General features: G+C 39.1%; 1 protein-coding gene across 1 annotated transcript in view; it reads right to left on the bottom strand.

Annotated features, from left to right (window-relative positions):
- LOC139721486 (adenosine 3'-phospho 5'-phosphosulfate transporter 2-like) overlaps positions 1-23,379 on the bottom strand; it is a 60,873-nt gene extending 37,494 nt beyond the window's left edge. Inside the window, exon 1 of the mRNA XM_071632802.1 lies at positions 23,322-23,379. The gene's annotated coding sequence lies outside the window, so the exon portion shown is untranslated. The remainder of the gene's footprint in view (positions 1-23,321) is intronic.
- Between the last annotated feature and the right edge of the window lie 935 nt (positions 23,380-24,314).

Below are 24,314 nucleotides of genomic sequence, written 5' to 3'. Positions count from 1 at the left end.
AAAGATGATTGCAGCAACTTGAGATAAAGGCCTAATGCCAGTCCATTTTGTCCCTCACAATTCCATGTTATCTATAGTAACAGTGCATGGCTCAATCATACAAATATATGAATACAATAAAGATTATAAGTTAACTCAATGGTGTACTTTCAACCTTTCAAGAATTACTGAATGAACAGATCTAGAGATCTTGAGCCATTTGAACAGTAAGCCTTTAGCCCTTGGGGTCTACCACAATTTGTTAACCCCCTTTGGGGTAGGCTGAAACTTAAATACCCATAGCTGTTTGATGGATATTCTCAAAATAAAAAAATCAGCTCACAAACATATAGTTTCTCAATACATAAATTTGTTATACATCATCGCCAAAGTGATGGGTAGTCACAAACTTATTCTGTTGAAAAATGACAATACATGTACAATGTAATAGTACTACTACTTTCGACTTCATTCCTTCAACATGGCTCTCACTGAAGAATTCAACCGCTCATGGGTAAAATTGTCTCACATTATTTGCAAATTATGCACAATGTGGCTGCATAATGAGTGCTCAAAAGTTAACCAAAGCGAACTGATATACTGCACAACGTACCATACAGTGGAAACTCAATATAACGAGATGGTCGGGACCGAGTCATTTTCCTCTTTATAGCCGATAACTCGTTATATCAGTAGGCATAAAAGAAGGCATAATATAAAGACATTAATTTGCACATGTGGGACTACCCATCATATTTCAATCAATACTGATAACTTGATATTGTGTGGGGGAATTACTCAGCTTTATAGGTAAACAGATGTTTTTCGCCAAGGAAATCCATATATTATCAAGAATGTGTTTCTTATCAATTGTAGATGTTTGAATTTGTAAATTTATATAGCTTGCGATTGTATCAAGATCGTCTGTGGATTGGTATGTGGTTATCGTATGGGTGTGTGTTGTGTGGAAAGCTTGAATGTGGTCTGCACAATGCTGTGTGTGTATGTGACATATTCTGTATGTACATTATGACTGCGTGTGTGTGAAGATGGGGAATTCCCTACGTAGAAGGCCAATCACAGCATCAGATTGCCTCACACCTGCTAAACGTCATGATGATGTCATGTAAATATGGCCGTCCCACCACATTTTCTGCATGTATCAGTATGCGCACACACACACACTTACACGTAACACATGCAGTGCTAGCTGGGGTGCACTGAAGAAAATGATTATGTGTGTACAAGACAGTTTTTGGCGCATCAAGCTTTACAATCTCGGAAGATGATAGCACAGGCGAAGTAAAGCTTTACCGAAGGCATTTTGCTTTACCTCGCTATAGCAGGTGTGATTGACTATGTTTTTCTTTGTTTGGAAGTCACAAAATTTATCTCGTTATAGCAGTTATTTCGTTATAGCCGATCTCGCTATAAGAGTAGCATTTTACATAGACTTGTATGGAAGGAAATTTGGGACCGGGAAAATTTCCTCGTTATAACCGATATCTCGTTATAGCAGTGTTCGTTATACCAAGTTTCCCCTGTACAATGTCAGATTTGGAGTGTTTGAGTGCTCTAGGGAGAAAATGTACCTCATGAGTTACTTTTAGAGGAGCTCAAATGTTCTGTAGCAACAGGGTAAAGAACAGGGCCATGTGCTAGTTGCAGGTGTCCTGAACATGCCCTAAACAAAGAGAATCAACTCTGGGCATTATCAGATTATGACGTAGAGTGTACGTGTATGTCATGCACATTTTCCTCATGCTGACGTCTGGTACGGTTATGGTACGCTTTTGAGACACATCTGGAAGTGATTTATTTTTGACTCACAATAGTATGGTAAAGTACACTTTATAAGGGGCATTCAAGCGCTCCTCTGGTGCGGATATCAGGGATCTCGCCAGCGTATATAACCCTTGTCGGTGCCGACAAGCGTGCGGTTTGAAGAAACAGTTGCCGACAAGGGTAAAATTTGCAGACAAGGGTAATGCCACGCATGAACTTGCTTGACGAGCTAAGTTTGGACCAATTTCTCGCCTTTTTTACTCTTGATTATCTGGCTAGAAAAGACGCTAAATGTTGAAATGAGCAGCAGTTTACAAGCACAAAAAGTTATCCACACAGTCACCGCACCGATCAAAACAACGCGGCTCAACAACATAGCTATAACTGCACACCACCACCTCACACACTTGCTCACTCACATGCGCTCTGATTCGGGATCCACACACACAGCAATTTATTTGTGTGAAGATGCACCTAGCCACAGACAGCGGCCTGTGTGTACATACATGACGGTATTGTGAGAGGGAGAGAGAGAGGACGGAAAGAGAGGGTCTAAGGCCGAGGGAGGCTGAGGAAGGCTGACGCATGCTCGCTTGTTGTTACGTTTGTTGTCGGGTTATGCAAAAACAAACGATATGAAATGCATGCCCCCCTCCGCGAAAGGTTTTTTTTTTTTTTTTTTTTGCTGCTTTCGTTTGTTTGTTCGTTTGTCTGTCTGTCTCTCTATTCGCAAAATAAGTCAAAATTTGGGAACAGATTAGGATGAAATTTTCAGGAACAGCTGGTTGGTAAAATGGCACAAGGAACAGATGATTAAATTTTGGTAGTAAGCAGGATTTATAATACCACCGGAATTCACTGCCAGGATCCAGGATTTTTAGACATCTTTTCATATATTTGAAAGGATTCGTATCAATTCTTAAGGAAGCTTGACATCGGCAATGACGCAAAATTAGATGCGTTCAAAGCATTGCCGCAGAGAGAAAATTACCTCCATCTTTCGTAAAAAAAACACCCCAAAACAAAAACAAAATGTGCGATGGAGTAAGCAAATGCAAATTGTTTATTTATTACTTTTGTGGGGGTCGATTCAGCGGGTTATTTTTTATTTAAAAAACCATGCGTTCCATTTGAGCCTTTTCACTTTCCATGGATTCGTAAACGTCATTAGTGAATATTCCATTTTCCTTCTCCTGGCCGAAATTAGTAATTCTGTCATGATGGTCTTTCAAGTTCAACGTACGTAATGCTCCACGTGCTTCTGGCTTGGTTTGTTCACAGGGTTAGGGGGCCTGCATGGGCAGAAAATAAATTAATGACTAATCATTCATCGCTGTCCCCAGCTGGTTTAAATGCTATTTACACGCTGTTTACGACCACTGAAGTATAAGGTGGGAGTACGGGCGGAATTACTTTATCTATTTATTACATTCTTTATCTATTCATAATAATTTCTTATTTAAAATAAAGAATGTTTGGTTGTCCACGTAATGTTAAAAAAAATATTATTTTGACATTTCATGCGCTTAACTGTCGAGCATTTTCTTCTTTTTTTACAGGAGAAAGCAAAACGTTATTCTCTTTAGCAATGACGGCCTAGGCATACATATCATTTTGTGATGCAGTTTTGATTTTCGTTAACACATAAATTGTTCTCCTTCCAGATCAGGTCTTGATTTAGTGAAAATAAACAATGTTTTTCACATTCACACAAGGCAGTTTGGTTAGCCAGTGTTCTGTTCACTGCCAGTGAAATTTCGGAATAAAGCGATGGCCCCAAAACGGTGTTTGTTCCGAAATAATGATAGAATAATATTACATTCCTTATTATTCTGAAGGTCCATTAATCGGAAAATAATAAAGAAACCATGTCTGTTAATTTCCAAACGAAATCAGTTTTATTTCAAACGTTCTGTCAGTGAAATTTCGGAATAAAAAAGTTTTCTTACTCTGAGGGTTCATTACTCCGACAGAAAAAATAGTAATGAAATAGTAAGTACTACATTCTATATTCTGAAGGTTCGTTAACCGAAAAATAGTAAAGAAAAAACGGTCCGTAAATTTCAAAACGAAATCAGTGTGTCATTTTGAACGTTCTGCCAGTGAAATTTCAGAATAAAACGACTGCCCCAAAACAGTTACAGTTTTCTTACTCTGAGGATTCGCTACTCCGACAGAAATTATCATGATTGCACTAGATTCTTTATTCTGAAGGTTTGTTAATCCAAAAATAATAAAGAAAAAAATAACTGCTAATTTCACAACGAAATCAGTTTTGTTATTTCAAACGTTCTGCCACTGAAATTTCGGAATAAAACAACGGCCCAAAACGGTTACAGCTTTCTTTTACTCTGAAGGTTTGTTAATCCGAAAGAATGATGATAAAATACTATAGATTCTTAATTCTGAACGATCTGAACGATCCGAAACAATAACGATGATAGATAATACTAGATTCTTTTCGGTTCGTTGATCGGAAAATATAAAGAAAAAAAATGTTTCTTAATCTCCGAACGAAATCAGTTTTGTTTATTTTGTACGTTCATCTGTAGTACCGACCTTTGGTGTTGTTGTTGTTTTCGATTAACAAACCTTCGAAGTACTCAGTAATGAATTGTTTCACTTTATGATTAAACAATCCTCAGGAATAACAACCATCACTCGTGTAATCAGGGAGGTACATTTTTGTATGATATCTCTTTGATGTCACGGCCAAACTACCGCAGTATACCCAGAGAGGAAAGTGCAACGATGTCCCGAAAGTTCTCGCTTCTTGCGCATCTGCATGCAGTAGGCCTACCACGTGGTCGAGCAGACGGCGAGAAAGCAAAAACACTACTAGTAGTTTCAATGTAGTACACGGCGCGCGTTGTTGCGATACAGAGACGGCTAATTATATTGCAACGGTGAAACAGGAAAGGCCTGAAAGAAAACGGAACCTTCACCATCGGCACCTACTTTTCTTTCATTTATTACTAAGGAACTGCTGCCAACAAAAGGTACGGAGTTTCTGCATTGTTTCTGTGAGAATATGCCTCTCACAACGCTCATTACATCTCCGTGAAAATGTCACATTTAGTGGCATTTTTAGTGGCAATTTATCAGTGTTGTATTGAGCATCAGCAATTCAAGGCTTCCGTACCCACCCCCAGAACAGCGCATATAACTGCCAAAAGTGTGAAGAAATTCCTGCCGAGAACCCTGGATATATACGAGTACGGTATGGTACCCTTCAGGAGAGCACTCAAGTAAGGCCATTACCCAATTTTGTAACATTTGAAGACTCCTTAAAACCATGACATAAAATAAAATTTAATTTAGCATGGTCTTACAGAATTTTCAGAAAATGCATGCTATAGAAAGCCCTAGTTCAGTGTCCATCCAAGACACCCTAAATTCTCAAAAACTTGGATGGTCATATCTGTTATAGCAGTGTGTTTGTGTGTGATACACACACACGCACACACTTAAACCTGGCATAAACCCGAAGGATAATTCAACTTGGGAATAAATGTGAAGGATCATCGATGCAGCTTTTTGAGTATGTAACAAACGCAAACAGAAGAAAACTGACCAGATATTATTAGTGAAAAAATTAGCAAAGGAAACGAGATTCCACTGGGATTGGCCTTTTTCCACATTTTTGATGTGGCATTATTCACTGAAGATGAAATGTGCTGCTCGCCTCTGAACCATTTCAAGCCTAGTCATAATATTGGATTGGTGCAGGTCTCATGGATGCTGCAGAAATTTAGTATTTGAAACTAGGATGGACGAGGGCTTTACTGGCAGCTGTTTTTACCTGGGAGTCACATCCTGACAAATGCTGGTTTCTATGTAGATCATGTAACATGTACAATTAATCATAAGATCCTGCTAGCGTTCTTATAACAGTGGGATCAATGTCATGGTTCCATGATATATCATTGGAGAGTGAGAGGTGTATATCAAAGTAGTAACCTAACCCCAGGGCACTGCAAGGCGAAGTCAAATAATATTTATGTTTCTCGTCCTGCTTCAATTTTTGAGGCCACCTTAATTTATTTTTTTCATTTCTTATTTCAATTTTAAAAAAAAAGAAGAGAGACAAATTTTTTTTTTTTAAAATTGAAAAATCCCGAAAAATCCATCAGGAATTATTCATTCTACTGGCTCAGCGCGCATACGTACGAGTTAGCTATTGTACAGTATAGCTTTGTATACATGTACACTGCTGACAGTGCCTGCAGCAGTTGTGTATGTTCTTGACCGAAAGATTGGTCTGTATCTGGTCGTCGGGGATTTGTTCCGCGGAGACTGCGTCTGGCTTCATGGATCTCCTCCGGAGAGCGATAACATTAAAACTAGAAATGTCGCTAAGGCGACTGCTATGCCTCCGCCATAATGCATGATTCTCCTAATAGGTCTATAGTACATGTGGACAATGCATAATTACATTTTCACAATATTGGCAAAATATTGAAATTACATGTTTGTCACAAATGTGTTGAATGTTCACCTTCCTTTACCTAGGTTTAATTAGATGAATAGGAGAGCATGTATTTGGGGATTCAAGGACTTTAACTTGACTTTGACCCATTCATAAGTGTATGAATACTGTAATTTTCAAGGTATGGAGAAAAAGTGTAATTTCTGTATTGAAAAGTACACTGTTACCATTTTCTTTTGGCCTTTGACCCTAAAATTCATAGGATAATCACTGTCAGGCAGAACATGCATAAATATGTAGTAAGTTTCAAGATAACACGAGCAACTTCTGAGATATGGAGGAAAAAGTTAGTTCAGCACTTTCCCTTGATTTTTGACCTTTTGACCTTTGAGGCAAATCCCCCCCCCCAAAAAAAAAAGAGAAAAAGAAAATTTCTACATAATCTAGGTTATACATGCATACACCAAGTGCAAAAAAAATAAAAAATTGCTGGCATTACATGAATACATGTATGAGGGAAATATTAAAAATTTGAAGTGTTGCACTTGACCTTTGACCCCTGACCTTTGACCCTATGAACCCTAGATTCTCTACATAATAACTGCCAGTCAGTACATGTATATATACAGTGTTCCATGAAGATACCTTGAACAATTTCCAAGGTACAGAGAAAAAAGCGAAGTTTTAATATTTTAACTTGACCTTTTGACCTTTGACCTTTGACCTCATGACCCAAAACTTTCACCAGAGAATCTTAATTGGGTAATACATGTATACACTAAGTTTCAAGAAAATATCTTCAGGCATTGCATAGATATGGAGGAAATAGTGAAATTTTATGTATTTGACCTTGACCTTTTGACCTTTGACCTTGACCATGTGCACCCAAAAGTTGATAGGCACAACTTCACCCCCTAATACACATACATGCCAAGTTTCATTAGGATACCTTAAAAGGTTTTGATAGTTACCCTGTCCACAAAATTTATTACGGACGGACGGAAGGACGGACGGACAGACGGAAGGACGGACGGACGGACGGACGGAAGGACGGACGGACGGACGGACGGACGGACAACCCGAAAACATAATGCCTCCGGCACCACTTCGTGGCGGAGGCATAAAAAATAAAAGACTCCTCCAGACAGACGGATCTTTCTGTCTTGTATGTTCATGCGTGTTCGCGAGGTTGCTTAACTACAGCTACATGTAGCTGGCGCTGTTGCATGTGAAACTATGAATGATTTGACCAACCAAACTGTCATGAAACTAGTTCAAGATTTTTCATGCTTTTGATACCAAATATCACAGAATGCACAAAGGGATGACACATCTTAAGTTTCATGACAGTTTTGGTAGCCTAAATAATTCATGGTTTCATTTCCAATTGGGTTTCAATAACTGGTAAACCAATCATGTCACAAATCACAATTACACTTTTACATGATGCTAGAGAAGTATTGGATGATTGACTGTTCTGAATTTAAAATTTCCAAAGCAATTTCGCATTCAAATGTGCATAGGAATTGTTGCCTTTATCAGCAACATGTGGACGTACATTGCATTGTATACAAACTCACTAGTGCATTTAATTTACATTGTTTGATTTTGGTTTTTTGTTCATTCTGGAGTTTTATTCTGATGAGTGCAAGACTTTTTGTAGTACCATAGTTTGTACATCTTTTCATTTTGAACTAAACTGAATTTCATATGGTGCTAAAAACATTGTAAATATGTTCAGGTTTTGTGTGACATACAGTACGTGTCTCCATTACTTTGATGATTCGTGTGATATATGGGGAAAACATGGGATTGACAAAAATCTCAGATGGTGGCCATCTTGAAAATTAATAAATAGATAAATAAAAAGCCCCTCTTTTTCATTTTTTAAAACCTGGACGAGAAACATATACTAGCCTAGCCAGTAACATGTATAATGTAAAAATTTATGTGTTGGGGTTGCCAGTGCGGTTACCTGATTAGGTGCATTTATCTATTGGATGACTGATTGGTCGACTCCTGTTAACGTTAACATTAAGACATAGTAGGCATGCTGTACTACACTGTACACCTACTATTGTAGATCTAGACTCTAGGTCTATAAGACTTTTGCTTCTTGTGTCATGCATTGTTTGGCATATAAAGGAGTTGAAACTAAATCTGCCAAACTGATACTGCTCATCATGCCCTACACTAACTACACGCAGCCGCTGTCGTGAAGCGACAGCGGCTGCATGTCTACCCTATTCGTAGACATTGTCATTTTCAGCAGTGGGTGTATGTTTCCTTCATGAATATCTTTATTAATTGTAGAAAACTACAAGGAAAAGTAGAAATTACGCGGTGCGTAATATATGTCCCCGCCGGAAGTAGCATTTTGTCGCAAAATGTACAATACAGGTCAAAAATCAGGGTCAAAGGTCAAAGAAGTCAAACGTCAAAATTCTGTGTACAAGTTTTGAAGCCCTCACCTAGTGCCATCACATAAAGCAAACGGAATCGAAATCGGGTTAGAAATGGCGAAGAAGTAGCATTTTGTAGCCAATGTACAATATAGGTCAAAAATCAAGGTCAAAGGTCAAAATTCTGTGTAGAAGTTTTGAAGCCCTCACGTAGCGCCATCACATAAAGCAAATGGAATCGAAATCGGGTTAGAAATGGCGAAGGAGTAGCATTTTGTAGCAAAATGTACAATACAGGTAAAAAATCAAGGTCAAAGGTCAAAATTCTGTTTAGAAGTTTTGAAGCCCTCGCCTAGTGCCATCATGTAAAGCAAACGGAACCGAAATCGGGTTAGAAATGGCGAAGGAGTAGCATTTCGTAGCAAAATGTACAATATAGGTCAAAAATCAAAGTCAAAGGTCAAAATTCTGTTTAGAAGTTTTGAAGCCCTCACCTAGTGCCATCACATAAAGCAAACGGAATCCAAATCGGGTTAGAAATGGCGAAGGAGTAGCATTTTGTAGCAAAATGTACAATACAGGTCAAAAAATCAAGGTCAAAAGTCAAAGAAGTGAAAGGTCAAAATTCTGTGTACAAGTTTTGAAGCCCTTACCTAGTGCCATCACATAAAGCAAACGGAATCGAAATCGGGTTAGAAATGGCGAAGGAGTAGCATTTTGTAGCAAAATGTACAATATAGGTCAAAGGCAAGGTCAAAGGTCACAACTGAAATTCTGTGCAGAAGTTTCAAAGCTCCCATGTAGTACTCTCATATAAAGCAAACAGAATCAAAATCGGCTCATAAATGACAGAGAGGTAGCAAATTGACCATTTTGATCACACACGAACGCACACACGGACACAAGGACACACACACGTACGGAGCCCGTTTCATCTGTAGTCCCCTGCTCGAACTCGTGGGGACAAAAATATAAGGAATCCCCACAGTCTATGATATCCATGGATTCAATAATTGGTATGCGATTTTTTTTTTTTAATTACGTCAAAAACCCACAGAAATCCATGATTAAAATCAGGTCTGTAAAGCGTCCGTATTGCTTCCCTCCTCACCTTCTGCATGTTATTTGAATGGCAATTACTCTCGTATACTACAACGTAGCAAGTCGGAAAAGTTCATGACCTTGTCGGAGCAGAAGTGACCTGTGCAAGGTCAAATCAGGAGAGCAGCACACGCGGAAATAAATCTACGTAGCAGAGGACAAGCTTTACGTAACACACAAAACGCACGGGCGTACGTAAAATGCTACCACAGTACTTCCGGTTGAGCGTTCGTGGTAGTTCATTGACTCCGAAAAATTAAACAATAAGTAGGGTGTCGGATGGCGCCCTTCCTACGTTGTACCTTCGGACCATTGTGCAACTCCCATAGGACACCGTGCTAATGCGAGGTGCGCCGATTTTGGCAAGCGATTTTGAGGCAGATTTTGCCTTTATTGCATTTTCCACAGTCGATGCCGACATCAAATCCCCACAAATTTGGTATCATATGAAAGAAGACGTTTGTCTCCATATTGTATTAGAGCGCTGGTACATGAATCCTTCAATAAATTGGTGTTACAAATGTCGTTAGAAACACGTTTCTCCCCATATCTCAGCGTCTGCTTCGGTACTTGCACCAGCGTGAAGCACGTGAGTAGTTTAGGATATATGCTGAATCCGATGGTGTGGTTAGTTTTTCGCTAGCTCCACGTCTTCGACTGTGGATTTTGCCTTGAAAGCACCCCTTGCAATAATTTTTTCGGTTGCAGCGAACGCTTAAGGCGTGGCTTCGTATGCAAGGATCCATGGTAACTTTTGCGTACTGGGGCGCATGCATATTTAAATTCAACACACAACGCAGCCACATGGCGTTCGCGGCGCGAAGCTGGATTGCGTGTGCATAGGCTGTGTGAATTATGTTGGATGTGTGTGTGTGTGTGTGTGTGTGTGTGCACCATACTTATACATACGGCCCGCGCAACGCGTCTGCTGCTGTGCTACTCGCTGCACACCATGCTAGCTAGCTGCGGGCATCGCAGCAGGCATCAATGCCGCCAGTGCAAGCCTGGCCTGTCCACATAACGTCAACTGGGTAGCTTGTGATGTAAACTGCGCTACCCCAGCCCCGGCCCCAACCCCAGCCCCAACTTTATCGCAATGATGGGGTTGCGTGGGTCTGCAATGTAAACAACTGCGCCGTGTGATGTTGTGTGGTATGAAAAGGGTAGCACTACGGTTTGCACTCCCACCATTCACGAGCGATGACGTTGTGTCTCTCTCAGCGCACTGCATGCACCATGCCGTTGATTCCTACCATAGCAGACGACGGCAAACTAGTATCGGTTGATGATCGGTTTGCTATCGCTTTCAACTATGAAAGGTTTTCCCTCATTGGTCAGCTTGCTCTCCCACAATGCCTTCCGAAAATGGCATCATCGCTTTCTTCCATTCATAAGCTCTACGTTGACACCACGTACATCTCCGTTGCTTATTGGAAAACAACGCAAATTTTTCAGATAATTTCGCCCTATAATATGGAATTCTCCGGCAATCTGTGCCAGGAATATGTCATCAAAGGAGTAGTTTTGGTCATACATGTAATTTTTTTTCATCCTCGTGATATTTTTTATGGATTCTCGAGCAATTTGTGTTTTGATACTACTTTTACCGTGTGCGAGTATGTGCAATGTATGTGTGAGGATGTTTGAAGTGCATAGATCAATTTTGAAAATGTTAGATTTCTGTGGCGAGCGACCTACCCGATACCAGCGGTGCGCTGCAAGGCTGTAAGAGTATACAAACGGGTTACGAGAGCGGGATAGGGTGCAGTGACTACACGCACTGTGCATACTTGCGATGCAGCAAGTGAGACACGATGCACGCAATACACATGGCCAATGCAGTCGTGGCTCAGCCAATCAGCAACAAGGTAAGACCTTGCAAGCGCATCGCGGAGCGGAGAGAGCCCGAGAGAGAAAAGGCCAAGATATTTCTAGCTCTCTCCTTGCTGCGATCGCACAGCCGATAGTCGAGATAACGATATTCTGTAGGCAATCAGGAGTTGAGCGGTGGAGCGGCAGACATTCTCGGTGGGTTCTGGGGCGACATGAATTATGCATGTCGGGGATCTGTGCTTGCGCTGTGTTGACTGAGGCGCTGCTTAAACTGTGTACATGGCATACAACAGTCAAACCGCAGTGGTTAGCGAGCACGTACACACACACATACACAAACACCACATGCAGTGTGACGACATTGTGGGGGAGTGGCTTCTGCTCTTGTTACGCGTATTTTCTAACCGCTGTATGGTCATTATCTGATCGCTTGAATCCACACGCGAATGCAACTTTCCGGCGTAATTATTTGGACACATTTTCGAGCGTGCTCGACAAAAAGGTGGGTAATATTGCTGTGATTTGAAAGTTAAATTTTTCGAGATAGAAACATCATTTCAACATGAAATTTGAAATGTGTCTTAATTGATGTAATTCTCTTTCATATGAAATAGTCCACAATTCGTTTTTCAGAGAATTTCAAAAGTTGCAAAAATGCTTCAGACACCCTACAATAAGGTCTGGAGACCAACAAAACACCAAATTCAACTCAACCATCAGCAAAATACAATGTAGGTGAGTGGTAAAAATCATCTAAATGATGGATGATTTATTATTGCATTTCAAGAACTAAATAAACCAGGAAAAGATAAACAACACCCCTCTCCAATCACTTCACACATTCTCGTGACCATCACACAACCAGATTTCCCATTGACTAATGCACACTTTCCTCCCATATCGCCGGTTCAGGTAGTGGACATGCCCCGAGATTTCCCGTTGGCGGTTTTTTGCGATACGATGGTAGGCAGCAAGTTTGGTATCATTGTAAAGCTGACATTTCACTCGGTCAGAATATGTATGAAAACTGCTGAAAACTCTAGTCTAGGGGTATGAAAACAGCCTTCAAAGTTGCTTTTTTCAACACCCAATTCAGGTAAGATCGAAGAAATCCTGTTAAATTTGATACACATACTCAAAATTATTCGGGGTTTTTCCATAGATTCGTAGCAGCAGTGTTCACTGATCGATTCACGCAAGTGTGCTCACGTACAGGTACCGAAATCTCGTGTATCACGTTACTTTCTAATATGATGCCTAGCTCACATTTGCAGTGACGCGATTCAAAATGGCCGCCTCCGTGACTCGATCGCACCGTTTTCACGGCGCATTTCAAGTGCAAAATCCATAAACAATTTGTTGTTCAATATTATCGCAACATATATTTTGACCATTTACAAACATCAGAGTGTGAATATATGAAGTTTCAAGTGAGATTGAAGGTAAATTGATAACAAAAATTAACGAAATTTGAAACCATGTTTAACACGTAAACAGAGTATACATCGGAAAACGCACGGCCGGTTTGGCAACGCTATTTGAGGTGACAAAAATAAAAATTATCAAATTCAATGCGATCAGAATCCGATTACAGAGCTCTCTTCGTGGTTGGTGGTCCCGCCTGTAAATTTTACAGCCCTGTCACGACGTACTGTACCTACGTATACTACTGCTGGGCTTAACCCCGTCGCGGGGCGCTGTAACATAGTAACAGCGCCTTACGGTACATATTTTTCCGTATGGGGTCGCTGCTGCGGTTATGCTGGGCTGTGCTTGTGTCACAAGCATGTAGTAATGTACTACAACACAAGCAATGCAATTATTGAATTAATTGTGGCATCACGAGTATCAGCACATTGCCTTACATGTAGGAACCTTGCCTACATTCTCTCTACAACTACTAGGTCTAGTAGTTCTCTCTAGATATACAACAATTCTCTTTACATTACAACTAGTTTTACTGTTGCTACCATTGCATTGTGTGTGAATGAGCACCAGGGGCCAAGGCCCAAGGGCCAAGTTTTCTCAATGGAAGAAGTCAGAGGGTCGTTTTGAATGGTATTAAATCTTCTTCAGTAGCGGTAGGATCTGGAGTGCCTCAGGGGTCGGTTCTTGGGCCTTGCCTCTTTCTACTTTACATCAATGACTTGCCTGATGGTCTCGCGTCAAAGGTTCGCCTTTTTGCCGACGATGCAATTTCTTACATGACCATCGACAATCAACATCATACGCAAAATCTTCAAGAGGACCTAAACAAAATTGGTGACTGGGCGAAAAAATGGATGATGGATTTGAACACAGATAAGTGTAAGGTTTTGACAATATCCAGGAAAAGAAGTAAGGTGCACGTGCAACACGTGTATCATCTAAATAACGCCCCTCTTGAATCTGTTGAATCCGTGAAGTACTTGGGTGTAACCATCACTTCTGATTTGAAGTGGACCCAACACATCAACAATACTGTCAATAAAGCCAATAACGTGCTTGCATTTCTAAAACGCAATCTTCGCATTAAATCTTCTGATGTTAAAGCCACAGCTTACAAAACGTTGGTTCGACCAATTGTTGAGTATGCTTCCACAGTTTGGGACCCATCTACCAAGAACCTAATCCACCAAGTGGAAATGGTCCAGAGAAGAGCTGCGCGATTCACTTTAAATCGCTACCATAACACCTCGAGCAGCGTCCTCGCCAGAAAATGAAGTACGAGTGGCGGAAAAGTGCCGTCAGGTAGTTTGAAATATTTACGCGTGGTGGCTCAAACTGAACACGTGGTCGGGTCGTCGGGAGAAGAAACGGCGCTTACACACCGACATGCGCGTGCGCGAGAAGCATGCAAAAACAAAACAAAACAGAAAGAGAGAGAAAAAGGGACAAAATTGGTGCGATATCGCACTGTCGACTCTGCGTTATAACGTTACAGCTTCGTAGCTAAAAAAATGGTACTAAAAGTGTCCGAAATCATCCCTCCGTTTGTAACAGATTTTATATAATATGCTGGGCTCGACACTAACGGTTCCCCGGGGTCACCAAAAAAGTCGGATGTTTGCCTTTGCTTTTGGAAATGAAAAGCGGTAACAATCGGCTCCATACGATGCCAAGATAACTGTCGGATGTTTGCTTTTAATTAAATTTCGAAATGAATAACAGTAACATTTAGTTGCGTTCGATGGTAAATTTTATGTTTGATGTTTGCTTTGACATTCGGAAATGAATAGCAATAGTATTCAACTCCGAACGATGATAAAATGAATGCCGGCAGTTTGTTCTTACGTTCGAAAGTAAATAACAATAAAATTTAGCTCCGGAAGATACTAAAATAAATATCGAATGATCCCTTTGACGTTCGGAAATGAATAACAATTCTATTCAACTCCGTACGATGATGAAATAAACGTCTGATGTTTGCTTTTATGTTCGAAAGTAAATAACAATAACTTTCAGCTCCGGAAGATGGTAAAATAAATGTCAGATGAGTGCTTTTACGTTCGGAAATGAACAGCGGTAACAATCGGCTCCATACGATGCAAAGATAACTGTCGGATGTTTGCTTTTAAATTTCGAAATGAATACAGTAATATTTAGTTGCGTTCGGTGGTAAATTTAATGTTTGATGTTTGCTTTGACGTTCGGAAATGAATAACAATAGTATTCAACTCCGTACGATGATAAAATGAATGCCGGAAATTTGTTTTTACGTTCGAAGGTATAAATAACAATAAAATTTAGCTCCGGAAGAAGCTAAAATAAATGTCAGATGAGTGTTTTACGTTCGGAAGTGAATAGCAGTAATATTCTGCTCCATACGATGCTAAAATAACTGTCGGATGTTTGCTTTTAAATTTCGAAATGAATAACAGTAACGTTCAGCTGCGTTTGATGATAAAGTAAATATCTGATGTCTGCCTTGACATTGAAAAATCAAAAACAGTATAACATTCGGCTCCGTACGATAATAAGATAAATGTCGGATGTTTGCCTTTGCTTTTGGAAATGAACAGCGGTAACAATCGGCTCCATACGATGCTAAGATAACTGTCGGATGTTTGCATTTAAATTTCGAAATGAATAACAGTAACATTTTAGTTGCGTTCGATGGTAAATTTAATGTTTGATGTTTGCTTTGAAATTCGGAAATGAATTACAATACACTTTTGCAGTATTCAACTCCGTACGATGATAAAATGAATGCTGGAAGTTTGTTTTTACGTTCGAAAGTAAATAACAATAACATTTAGCTCCGGAAGATACTAAAATAAATATCGAATGATCCCTTTGACGTTCGGAAATGAATAACAATACTATTCAACTCCGTACGATGATGAAATAAACGTCTGATGTTTGCTTTTATGTTCGAAAGTAAATAACAATAACTTTCAGCTCCGGAAGATGGTAAAATAAATGTCAGATGAGTGCTTTTACGTTCGGAAATGAACAGCGGTAACAATCGGCTCCATACGATGCAAAGATAACTGTCGGATGTTTGCTTTTAAATTTCGAAATAAATACAGTAATATTTAGTTGCGTTCGGTAGTAAATTTAATGTTTGATGTTTGCTTTGACATTCGGAAATGAATAACAATAGTATTCAACTCCGTACGATGATAAAATGAATGCCGGAAATTTGTTTTTACGTTCGAAGGTATAAATAACAATAAAATTTAGCTCCGGAAGAAGCTAAAATAAATATCAGATGAGTGCTTTTACGTTCGGAAGTGAATATCAGTAATATCCAACTCTGTACGATGCTAAAATAACTGTCTGATGTTTGCTTTTAAATTTCGAAATGACTAACAGTAACGTTCAGCTGCGTTTGATAATAAAGTAAATATCTGATATCTGCCTTGACGTTCAAAAATAAAAAATAGTAAAACATTCGGCTCCGTACGATGCTAAAATAATTTCCAGATGATTCATTTCACTTTTGGAAGTGGACAGCAGTAACATTCGGCTCAGTACGATAATAAAATAATGTCGGATGTTTGCTTTTAAATTTGGAAATGAAAAACGTTAATATTCTGCTCCGTACGATGCTAAAATAAATAACAGATTGTAATTGCTTTTACACTTGGAAATGATTAACGGTATCAATCGGCTCAGTTAGATGCTAAAATAAATAGCGGATGTGTTTTTGCTTTCACGTTCGGAACTGAATAGATAAGGATTTAACATTCATGAAGCTCCGTAAGATGCTAAAATGAATGTCGGTTGTTTGCTTTTAAATTTAAAAATCATTTACGGTATTATTCGGCTCCGTAAGGTGCTAAAATATTAGTAAATGTTGGATGATTGCTTCTACAATCACAAATGAATAACAGTAACTTTCGGCTCTTTACAATGCTAAAAGAAATGTCGGATGTTTACAAAGGTCTGCAAATGATCCCAATTTCTCATTTCAAACGTAAGTTTTGATCACCTAAATATAAGCATTAACTTTTATAGTAATCTATAAGCCTATTTGCTAAATCTTAGAACTCTGAATAACGGTAAGATGATTGATTTTTTTATTCATTTATTTCAGACATGGTATACCTGTATCACTTCAGTCATACTTTCTTTTTATTTGTCTAACGGACCGGTATCACACTGCAACGCTGCGTTAAGCTTAGCTCCGCGTCGCTGAAAATGTGACTTATAGTCTGCAAAATCATCTTTTCTTTTATGACAATAGTGGATACGTATATAACTTAGTAAAGTATCGGTTTGCATCAATTTTTTACACTTTATTTTGCCTTTCTTTTTCATGTTAAGGATTGCACTGATTTGAAGAAAAAAAGAAAAAGGAAGAAAATATTGGTGCTACTAGCCTATAACGAAGCGTCAACCCACCATAAAAGCTGTGTTTACGTTAACTTTGCGTTGCTGAAAATGTGACTAAAAGTCTTCGTAATTATCTTTCCTTTAATGCAATATTGTTGATACTTGTCACGTAATAAAGTGCAAGTTTGCATCGCTTTCATCCTTTATTTTTGTGCGTTTCTTTCTCTATTTCAAGTCTCACACGATTAAGAAGAAACTAGACATATCGCTACGGCTACTGATATGCCTCCGCCATAATGCATGGTTCTCCTAATAGGTCTATAGTACAATGTCTTGACAATGTGTGATGACAGTTTCACACAACTGGCAAAATATTAAAAGGACAGGTTTGACACAAATGTGCTGAATGTTCACTTTCCTAGAACTAGGTTCAATTGGATGAATGATTAAAATGTCAGAGTGCAGGTATTTGGGGAACTGATGATTTTTACTTGACTTTTGACCCTTTTATAAGTTTATGCATTGAGTAATTTTCAAGGTATTGAGGAAAAGTATAATTTCAGTATCAAATGGGAAAATAGCATTATCTAAACCTGGCCTTTGACCTTTGACCTCACAGTTCCAAAGAGAATCACTGTTAGGTTGAACATGCATAAATATGTAAGTTTCATGATGATACCTGGAGTTACTTTCGAGATATGGAGGAAAAAGTGCAATTTAGCACTTTCACTTGACCTTTGACCTTTGACCTTTTGGCAAGAAACTTCCCCAAAAATATATATTGGGTAATACATGCCATACATCAAGTTTAAAAAAAAAAAAACCTTCAGGCATATTGCATTCTAAGGAAAGTAGTGATATTTTGAGGAGTTGACCTTGACCTTTGACCCCCTGACCTTTGACCCACGACCCCAACTTCCCTAGATAATCACTGCCCATCAGTACAAGCATATATACTAAGTTCCATGAAGATACCTTGAACCATTTGCGAGATATGGAGAAAAACATGAAATTTCAATTTTTTTTTCACAAAATAACCTGTGACCTTTGACCTTTGACCCTGTGACCCTAAAATCCACACAAAGTATTATCCCCCAAGGATATACCCTCATACCAAGTTTGATGTAAAACCACCACACAGTTCTTGAGATATCGACAAAAACAAAACGGGACGGACGGACGTACGGACGTACAGACGTACGGACGTACGGACAGACGGACGGACGGACGGACGGACGGACGGACGGACGGACGGACGACCCGAAAACATAATGCCTCCGGCCACTTCGTTGCGGAGGCATAAAAATGAGCAAAGGAAGAAGTTTTGAAAAAGAAAAGAAAAAGAAGAAAATATTGATGCAAGTATAACAAAACGGCATCGCGGTATCAAAGCTGCGTTAGCTTAACTTTGCGGTGCTGAAAATGTGACTTCCAGTGTCCGAAATTATGTTTTCTTTCATCATACAATGACATAATTGTTGTTATTCATCATGTAACTAAAGTGAAGGTTTGCATCTTTTCACTATTTCCTTTCGTCTCATTTTTTTTTGTTCTGTTCTTAAAAAATCACGCTATTTAGAAGAATGTGGAAAGAAAACGAAGATGATGAAGAAGAAAAAAAATAGTGCAACTGTCGTAACGAAGCAGCATCCATGCTCTATCAACTCTGCATTTAGTTTAACTAAACGTCTCTGTGAAGTGACTTAAGTGTCCGAAATTCTTTTCTTTCATGACATGATTGTTGATATCTATCACGTGACTAAGAAAAGATTAAAAGAAGAAAGTATTAGTGGAACAAACTGAGCGCAGAGTCAGCGTCCTCGCACTAAATGTGACTTCAAAAAATCTCCGAAATTATCTATTCTTTTATGACAATATTGTGGATACTTATCACTTAATGAAGTGAGAGTTTGCATTGCTTTCATACTTTCTTTTGCGCTATATTAAGTTCTTTTTTTTTATTTCAAGGATTACACTGATTTGAAGAAAAATGGAATAAGAAGAAAATATCGGTGCAACAAGATAACAGAAGCCCGGCATCCCGCCATCTGAAAGCTGCGTTTTATCAAAGCTTTCTTGCGTCGCTGAGAATGTGACTTATCTAGAGTTCATTTTATTTTATCATTCAAGAATCGCGAAATTTAAGAGAAAAAAAAAAGAGAAAATAATTTAAAAGAAGAAAGGATGAGTGGAACAAACTGATCGCAGAGTCCGTGACATCACACTATATCAACGCTTTATGTCACTAAAATGTGGCATTTATAGAGTCCGAACGAAATCATGATTTCGTTTATAATTGTTAGTACTTATCAAGTAATAAAGTGAAGGTTTGCATCACATTTTATTCTTTCGTCTATTTTTCCATTATATTATAATATACTTCAAAGATCACGCAATTTAAGAGAACATGCATATACGTCTTCGTCTTATTTCATGTCTCCCTCTTTTGCTGTATTTCCACTCCAATGAATGATGAAAATAAAAATTATGTACATGTCTCCCTCACAACAAAAAGAACCACGTGCTAGCAACCTTCGTAAAGTTGAATCTAACTGCTAATTGCTAGCAAAGAATAGCCACCGTGGGGAAATACGACAACAAATAGAAGCGAAAGATAAACATGCATTCTCTTGGGATCGAAGATGCTTGACATCCTCCCACCCCCCACCCCCCTTTTGCAGAAATTTCCACAAAACCAGGTGCCAGACGCAGGTGCCAGACGAAAGAATGCGCGCACTAGAATTCTGTTAATAAACAGAGTGTAAATAGCCTGGAAATATCGATCGAAGAACTAGCTCAAGAATAGAATTAAAGGAATCATTACAAGGATCATGATTCTATTAATTTAGTCTTTCTTTTGGTCTATAGTAGAAACATCGAACAGTCGATCATAATCCGGGATAATAGTGTATACTTGATTATTTTAGATGTTCCTGAACTATAGAAAGGGATTGATTAATCACTCGATTTATTGAATCACAGAAAGACAGTAATTATGAAAGGACACGTCTCGATTGCAGACAGAAATTCACTACAAGTATGTGATATGCAGCCACTACCCGATTAGACAATTTCAGGCTCATTAAGACTGCGTATTACTTTTCAAAGCTTGAAAGAATTTCACCTGTGAACTGTGACGGTCCACTATATACGGAGATGATTTGGCTATCAACATTCGTTTGTTTCTCGTTTTGTTATGTCTTGTCTGTTTGTTTGCTTGCTTGCTTTTGTTTGGTTTTGTTTTTGCTCGTACAAGACGTGACGATTTCTTCGTATCGAATGTAAACTGTTACCGCAATCAAGCCATAAAGCGCAGCTGCGGCGCATTCGATTCATTGAACTTGAAGTAGCCTCAAACAAGGCAAGAGCACATGGCACGTGTTTCGCACATCGGCACATCGACACACAGCGAGACATTTAGCAATCATCGTTATGGCAGACAATCTGATTTCAATCATGGGAAAAGAAACTGGAATACTTGGGAAAATGATGATGTTTAAAATCAAATCAAATTTAAAAAAAAGCTTATATATAAAAACGCATGGCTTATTCTGAGTTCTAAGATTCAACATAGGTTTATAGATTGTTATAAAAGTTGATGCCTATTTAGGTGGTCAAAACTTACGTTTGAAATGAGAAAGTGGGAGCATTATTTTGTAGACATTAAAATGTAAACATCCGACATTTGTTTTAGCATTGTAAATAGCCGAAAGTTACCGTTATTCATTTCTGATTGTAAAAGCAATCATCCAACATTTACAAGTATTTTAGCACCTTACAGAGCCGAATGTTATACCGTTAATCATTTTCAAATGTAAAAGCAAACAACCGACATTCATTTTAGCATCTTACAGAGCAGAATGTTATCCCTATTCAGTTCCAAACGTGAAAGGAAACATCCGTTATTTATTTTATCGTCTAACTGAGCCGATTGATACCGTTAATCATTTCCAAATGTAAAAGCAACAATCTGTTATTTATCTTAGCATGTACGGAGCAGAATATTTCCGTTATATTCATTTCCAAATTTAAAAGTAAACATCCGACATTATTTTATTTCATCATCGTACGGAGCCGAATGTTACTGTTGCCCGCATCCGAAAGTGAAATGAATCATCTGACAATTATTTCAGCATCCTACAGAGCCAAATGTTACTGCTATTCACTTCCAAACGTAAAAGCAGTCATCTGACATTTATTTTGGCATCATATCCGGATCCGAATGTTATAGCTATTTACTTTCGAAAGTAAAACATCCCGACATTTATTTAATCATCATACGGAGTAAACTGTTAAATATTATTGCTATTCATTTCCGAACGTCAAAGGGATCATTCGACATTTATTTTAGCATCTTCCGGAGCTGAATGTTATTGCTATTTACTTTCGAACGTAAAAGCAAACATCCGGCATTTATTTTATCATCGTACGGAGTTGAATATTATTGTTATTCATTTCCGAACGTCAAAGCAAACATGCGACATTTATTTTAGCATCTTCCGGAGCTGAATGTTATTGCTATCTACTTTCGAACATGAGAGCAAACATCATACATGTGTTTTATTATCGTACGGAGTTGAATATTATTGTTATTCATTTCTGAACGACAAAGAGGTCATCCGACATTGATTTTAGCATCTTACGGAGCCGATTGTTTGATAACGCTGTTCCATTTCCAAAAATAAAAGGCAAATAACCGAAAAAAAGGAGGTTGAAACGTATGAAATAAAAAAAAATACAAATTTTAGAGCTGCTGAGTACAATACTAGTTTGTGCTTCCAAACATTGGCAGCTTTGCTTGCTGGATCACTCGCACATGGCTCGATCTGCGATCTGCTGCTCCGGGGATTGCGCGCGTTCACGTGTAGTAACAGTGGCATGCAACTCACAGTGATCGGAGAGAAGCGCCGGTAAATTTTCTGCACCGGAATCTCGGTGAACGTGGTGCGCTCACTTGTGCACCTGCGTATGCTGGCAAGCAAAGTGGAATCGGTAATAGGTCGACCGCGTGCGATGCGGGTACATCGCACACGATCGACGATCTTGCCGCTAAAGCGAGCGCCGAGCAAGTAACTGTCGAGCATGTGTTCGAAGGAAACTGCAAAAGATTTATTTTTTTTAAAATGGGAAACATGAAAAAATGGGAAAGGAAGATAACAAAAACTCTGAAGATTACGCGTGGTAGTCCAAATTTACGCGTGGCGCAAAATTGGTCGCCACAATTCACGCGTGGCGCATAATTGGCTGCCACAATTCACGCGTGGCGCGCCCGCCACGCGTAAAACGCCTGGCGAGGACGTTGACCTCGAGTGTCACCAAAATGCTACAAGAACTTAATTGGACCACTCTGGAACAGCGCAGAGAAAATGACAGGCTAATTATGATGTACAAAATACACAATAATCTCACTCCTCTTTCAGCACAGGACTATATCATCAAACAGGCTACTCAGTTAACGAGAGCCTCGCAACCACACTCCTATCAGGTACCATATTCGAGAACTGATTCGCATCGCCATTCGTTCTTCCCAAGAACTGTAAGGAACTGGAATTCCCTGGCCCTGTCGTCAGAAATTGTTTCAGCGCCATCTGTGGGATCATTTCGAAACCGTCTAACGGTTGATCACAGTGGCTAGTATTTTCGTCAAATTGTCTATGTGCTTGTAAATATCTGTAAATAAATTGTATTATAATGTAAATAGCACCAGTCTGCAAGAATCTTCAGTCTATTGAAGGAGGCAGACTTAATCAGAAGAAGAAGAAGAAGGGCCGAGCAGTGGCCGAGGGCGCTCACTGCACTCTTTTTGGGGCATTGAAGTACAGTACATGGGACCAAGGAGTCTCCAACTCCAAGCTCCTATTAACTTATCAAGGCAAGGAGCTCGAGCTTTCAGTTTCAACGCAACGGAAGCTCTCCAACATCTGTCATTATATTCTATTTTTCTAAATTCTCTCATGACACGTACGCTTCTTATGCTCAAACTCCACAAACAGAAGTTACAATTACAATTAGACGTGAATTACTGTACATACCTTCTTGTTTCAACAGTTACTAGCACAGTAGTAGTTAGTCTGACGTCTAGCGTTACAGGGGTGGGGAAACAGCTGACGACGCAGAATTAAAGTGGCATGTAGGATCTGGGAAGCGATAGACTCTCGCTCTCTCGACGTACGCGTACGATGCTAGACCAAACAAGGAAAAGTAGAAATTACGCGGTGCGTAATATATGTCCCCGCCGGAAGTAGCATTTAGTAGCAAAATGTACAATATAGGTAAAAAGATCATGGTCAAAGGTCAAAGAAGTCAAAGGTCAAAATTCTATGTAGAAGTTTTGAAACCCTCACCTAGTGCCATCATCCACATAAAGCAAACGGAATCGAAATCGGGTTATATAGAAATAGCGAAGGAGTAGCATTTTGTACATAGCCTATGTACAATATACTAGTAGGTAAAAAATCAAGGTCAAAGGTCAAAGAAGTCAAAGGTCATAATTCTGTGTAGAAGTTTTGAAGCCCTCACCTAGTGCCATCACATATAAAAGCAAATTCGCTATGGAATCGAAATCGGGTTAGAAATGGCGAAGGAGTAGCATTTGATAGCAAAATGTACAATACAGGTCAAAAATCAAGGTCAGAGGTCAAAGAAGTCAAAGGTCAAAATTCTGTGTAGAAGTTTTGAAGCCCTCACCTAGTGCCATCACTTAAAGCAAACGGAATTGAAATCGGGTTACAAATGGCGAGGGAGTAGTATTTTGTAGCAAAATGTACAATATAGGTCAAAAATCAAGGTCAAAGGTCAAAGAAGTCAAAGGTCAAAATTCTGTGTAGAAGTTTTGAAGCCCTAACCTAGTGCCATCACATAAAGCAAACGGAATCCAAATCGGGTTAGAAATGGCGAAGGAGTAGCATTTTGTAGGCAATGTACAATATAGGTCAAAAATCAAGGTCAAAGATCAAAGAAGTCAAAGGTCAAAATTCTGTATAGAAGTTTTGAAGCCCTCACCTAGTGCCATCATATAAAGCAAA

The sequence above is a fragment of the Diadema antillarum genome, unplaced genomic scaffold (assembly GCF_040938485.1).
Source record: "Diadema antillarum isolate AM-2024a unplaced genomic scaffold, OU_Dant_1.0 scf00000144, whole genome shotgun sequence".
Taxonomy (NCBI): domain Eukaryota; kingdom Metazoa; phylum Echinodermata; class Echinoidea; order Diadematoida; family Diadematidae; genus Diadema; species Diadema antillarum.
The sequence above is the reverse complement of the archived record's forward strand: the minus strand, read 5'-3'. Positions and strand labels throughout refer to the sequence as shown.